A 6,000-nucleotide genomic window follows, 5' to 3' on the forward strand; every position below is an offset into this window, starting at 1 on the left:
AAATTGAGTTTTACAAAGCGTGTGTTTAGGGTTTTAGTATTGTTAATTGTGTTCCTCTTCTTGTATTACCTTGATGCAAGATTAAGGACTGTGTGTTACTGTGTTGTAATATCTCCGGAGCTTCTAAGCAAGGAGATAGTGTGTATGAACCATTCCTAAGCTTTGAAGTACGGAATTGGTGGTTGTTGAAATTCTGGTATAGCAGAACCAGATGTTGTATAGAATGTCGAGACATCTGGTCTGACATGAATAACACGGCAAGGCATATAACATTAAAACGGATACTGAGAAATAATGTTTTATCAGATGTTCCAACATTCAATTTAAAGAGAATGTCATACTTAATGTTGTAACATCTTACGAAACATAATAAAATCAACAAGTAAATAAACTGCACAGGAAATTGTTAACCCAGTTCAGCCAACCTGCCTACTCTGGGGGATACCAATCCAGGAAGGAAATCCACTAATAGATCTAGTCACTAAGACCTCCAGCAAACCCTTTGAATTTACGTCTTACACTAAGACCTCCAGCAAACCCTCGGTTTACGTCTTACACTAAGACCTCCAGCAAATCCTAGGTTTACGCCTTATGACCTCGACACTACTCATGCAACTTCTGCCTAGGAACTCCTAGACATGAGATCCCATCTCACTTCCACACAGCCAACACAACCTGTGTTGTTCATATAATGTTGAATAAAATGTGGCGACAATCACCGTGACATATTTTACTCTTGCTTAAAAGCTTCGAGTAAATCACACACAGTTAACTCCGTACTTCAAAGCTTAGGAGTAACCTTAAAACATTACAACTCAATAAAACACAGTCCTACTCAAGTATTAAATCAATACGTGAGAGGCTCACAAACACTATCTCCTTGCTTAAAAGCTTCGGAGATATTAAATACTCTACTCATTACCTAAAGGTTTCTGAGTGAGGACATAGTGACCATCTCACAACCCGAGTGGTTCACTTACACCAACTCTCCTAGAGAGTGGCTTAAAGACACGAAACCCTAAAGACTACATCTTTGATGAACAATGGTTTCGGTTCAATTAAATCTTGGTCTTGAGTCTTCTTTATATAGACAGAGCTAGCACGCTCCTGATCTTCCAAGATAAGCTTCAGAACACAGCTGGTCTTTGAGTCACGTCCAGCTAAGCAAATCAGACCTTAATAAAAACTTTCCTAAAATAGTTTATCCTCTTTAGGAAATAAACAATGTGTTCAATCATTCCATTAAGTCTTGATAAGAACATATCTTCACTGATAACGTCTTGATCATATCAAATCTTGATATACACGTTTGTAGAGTGGATTTCCATATATAGCAGATACGTGTAATAAATGCGCGAGATTTGGGCAATCTGACTGTCGTACCCAAACATGTTACAACATTTGGTCCAACATCTTTTGTACCTAACATGTTGAAACATTTGGTCCAACATCTTGCTTGTATATTTGTTTTAGCAAAATGAGGCCAACACACAAATATCCAACAATCTCCCCCTTTGGCAATTTTTGGCTAAAACAACTTCAGCCCATTAATTAGCATAGAGAGATTTAAAAACCATACAATCCTTCAAGTCAATGTGAGCACACAAATATGAAGGAAGGTAGAACATCTTCTATGTTACTTCCAAAAGAATTCCTCAAATGAAAATAACGCACAGGGTAAAGAAATAAACTTTACCAAAAACCATCAGAGGCATACACAGCAGCGGAATCATAACCAACTTAGCTTCATCCTTCAGTAGAGAGAAATAAACTCTCACAAGCACACTTGGAAAAAATAAATTCCCACATCAGCATCAAGATGTTTCAACATTTTGTAGCGCATCATAACATCCATACACATAGGCAGAGAACTTGATATTGCATTACTCCCCCTGAATACATCAGCTCATGCATCTCATCAGGCCATCAGAAAAAATGGTTCTTACTCCCCCTGAATTCATGCATGTCACAACACACACTACTACTTTCTTCATAGACAGGCTAGACTAGCATGTCACAACATCAGATACAACATCGTAAAGTAGCAGACAAACATACTACTCCCCCTTTTTATCCACAAAATATGCCAAACAAAAACTTCGTGCATTAAGAGCAATAGTAATGAACATCACAGAAATTCATAGTGCAGAATATCAGAGCATAACAAATCCATATATTAGTATCTAGCAATCCATAGTCTTGAAATAGCAGAAGCATTACATCACGTACCAACAAAAGAGGCAAATGTCCTCAACATTATGCTCCACATCATATAATCATCAGATACTATACATCACAGATCACAACTCCTTAAGCAAACCACAAAATAGCAGTTGGGAAGAGTAGATTCCCACAAAGCTGAGAAAAATAAGTTCTCATGCAACCAGGATGTTCCAACATATGGCAGGACATCATCCAGAGCAAACAAATAGATCATTGCACAACAGAATAGTAACTACTTACTGCATTATGCTACTTCCCCTCAAAATCAGAATCAGAGCAAAAATTAATTTTACTCCCTCCAAATACTTTGGCACATGCTTATCAGAATGATCATCAGAAAACAATTCTTACTCCCCCTCAATTTTATCATCCATATCAGCACATAAGCATACAGCAGCACATATTCAATACTACACCACTCAAGATTAGCAGATGTCTAAGCATCAGACACCACATCCAACCACTAAAAGAGCATGCATATGTTTCAACATCAGGTAGCACAACAGACATTAGCAGCAAAACATATCATGCCTACCAACTACTAAACTACTTCCCTTTTTAGTCATAAGTTTAGACAAAATAGGGTCTTCATGCATTAATCAAAGAGTACAATAGTAGAGATATCCAGGAACATAGTGCACAGAGCTACTACAAACGAAGACAACACCATGGGATACATACTTCATCCGATATAGATCAGCAGTGGAGTCATCATCAAATAGCCTAAAACAGATCACACATCATCAGCACAAAATTTTCAACATGATGACCAAGATGTTTCACCATCTAGTAGCACATCAGATAACACAGGTTCCTCCGGTATGGTATCAGAGCATTGACAACAGAGATGTTTCAACACATGTTAGCACAACACATAGCACATGTTAACAAAGATGTTTCAACATATTTATCTAGCGTGGTATCAGAGCGAATATGAGCAATCACAAAATATGTCACATGTTAGCAAAGATGTTGCAACATATGGTAGCACAGCTTCTAGCACAGGTTCTTCCAGTATGGTATCAAAGCACGTGGTCTTCCAATCAGGGCACGCAGCATCCATCTAACAGAAACTCCCCTTGTACACATGATCCCATCTTTGTGCAAAGGAAGCACGATGAAAGGAAACATTGCCACAGAGAGCAACAAGCACATTCTGAGGGATCTTTTTCCCACCAGACTTTTTCTTTGAGGCAGAGGGTGTGATGTCTGGTACATCCTCCTCAACATTATACTCAGAGTTACTTGAAGGTGCTTCCTTTCTGTTCAGACTCTATCTCTTCTTACTAGCAAGCACAATAACCTCATACATGTTCTTCAACCACTTCTTCATTAAGTGGCACAGTTTGATGCCTTTCTTTAGACTGAGAGACCCTTCTTCAACCTCAGTAGAATTCTCTTCATCAGACCCTGTTTCTTCATCAGATGAGTCAGATGGGTCAACAGATGTCCCAACATCTTTCACCACAGCAGTTTCTTGAACAGGTTTCTGGGCAATAGTAACATCAGCCTTAGGTTGGTCCACAGATGGGTCAACGTCTGTCACAACATCCTTTTCAGGAACAGTTTGTTTTGATTTATCAACAACAGAACCAATAGCATCTTTTGTCTGAGATACATCAGCAACAAGAACATCTATAATTGTGTTTGTGGAATCAACAACATTCACACCAGCAGAGATAATAATGTCAGGAGCTAGTAATACTTCTCATAGCTTCTTTCTCCTTTAAAGCACAAAGGGAGAAATAAACTCCCATATACAGAGGAAAATAAATTCTCACACATCAGAGAAAAATAAATTATCAAAAATCAGATCAGGATGTGTAGACAACACGAGTGACATCATAGCATAACATATCTCATGAGAACATAAAGCTAGAGGTTTCAGAAGCAGATCTGAAACTGTCACATAATCACATTTAAGTATCACATATCTGAGCATTATCGCATCTGATCACAACACATCTGAACACGTATAGTACTTCTCAGCAGAATGCACATCCACACAAACAGTCATAGCATGACCAGTTCTCTTTCAATCATACTTTGAGCAATAGCTTGGTCACGTGGAAGATCATCAAGATCAGTTTCTTCCACCACATTCTAATCTTCAATACTCCAAATCACAATCAGGTTTGTGACTCTCAGAACCATATTAGCATCAGCTTGGGAATTGTAGAACAGGTTTCAACAACACGAACAAGTTGGTCCAAGATGTTTCAACATCTGATGTGACATCAGACTCAGGTGAGGTTTCTTTGGGGGACACAACCACAACTTTAGTGGGGAATAACAAAGTGACAGAATCAACAACTTTGAAAGATGACACATGAAAAAATTTAAAAAAAATGTCATCAACAACCACAACATTCATACTAGACTGACCTATGGTTTTAAGAGATCTTGGTTTATCTAGAATTACAATTTCAGAGACAGATCTCACAGATGTTTCAACAATACCCACAACATTTGAACTGACAAAAACCTTTAACAGAGGTAACAACATTTAATTCAACATTAGGGGTGACAACTGAATCAATGAGATTATCAAAACGAGTTTGGTAGGTTTATTAACATCATCAACAAACATAGATAGACTTTTTTAGGACCTTTTGAGAGATAAGATTAACCTGGATAATGGATTTAGAAATAGGTTTCCTAGATGATGCACATTTTGTTCCCCAAGCAATATAGAAGTAGTTTCAGATGGATTCAAAGTATTCACAGACCTTTTATGCATTCCCTTCTGACACGTGGTTGATCACACTGTCCATTTCACTTCCTTGTTGATCTTACAGGAAACATGTCTCGAATAATGTTCTAACATTCAGTCAGACATTGTCTTCTTTTACTTGCATTTATCAACACATCTTCAAACATACTGTCTTCCTCTTGATTCGAAGTGTTCTCCTTTCACTTAGACTTAGTGACACATACCAAGACATCTGAATATCACATTTGTGACATCTCTCAATAATGAAAACTCTTGGAAAGTCCTTCCAAAAAGTCTGTAGAGAAAAATAAATTCTCCCAGACTCAACCATTTAACCACTCGAGAGATATGTGGATAACTGATATAATTATTCAGCTTTACATGATTAGAATCAACCATGCCTTGTTAATAATTTCATAATGTCACAACATGTTGTCTGACATCATATTCTCATATGAGGCATAAGATCTCCACAAGCTTGTACAACACTCTAGACAATATATATGTACCAATGCAATCCACAGATAAACACATGACTCTACCTGTCATAAATAATCAGGGCTCCAGCTGAAGATGAAAACTTGAGCACTAAATGAAAACATGTGAGAGACTTCATGCTTTCATGTTGAAGGGCAACACCAACTCCCTCAGTAGAGTTGATTATGAGTAGATATTCTCACTTCTTGAGAATACATTCAAGCATTCTGACCTCTTCAGTTTAATAAGGACACATCTGATCAATGTCCTAGCAGAACCACACTATGTATCATGACCTTTTGAATAGGCAGGATGTCATGCATACAAGGTGTAAAGTCACTCACAAAGTCCAAAAACATCTTAGTTTGCTTAAAAGCTTGACTAAGATCCTGATTATCAACCCTTTTCTAGAGTGACTTGCAACAGAAGAAAACCAAAGACAATTATCAAACCTCAGTATTTGACAATATTCTTCTGCCCTTACATTCACTAGTAGTTGTTGATACTAGTGGAATAAATAGTCATGCATTGCTAGAGCATACTATTAAAACAAGATCAGAACCTCCACATTCTGATTCACATAGTCA

This window comes from Trifolium pratense, linkage group LG2 (assembly GCF_020283565.1).
Source record: "Trifolium pratense cultivar HEN17-A07 linkage group LG2, ARS_RC_1.1, whole genome shotgun sequence".
Taxonomy (NCBI): Eukaryota; Viridiplantae; Streptophyta; class Magnoliopsida; order Fabales; family Fabaceae; genus Trifolium; species Trifolium pratense.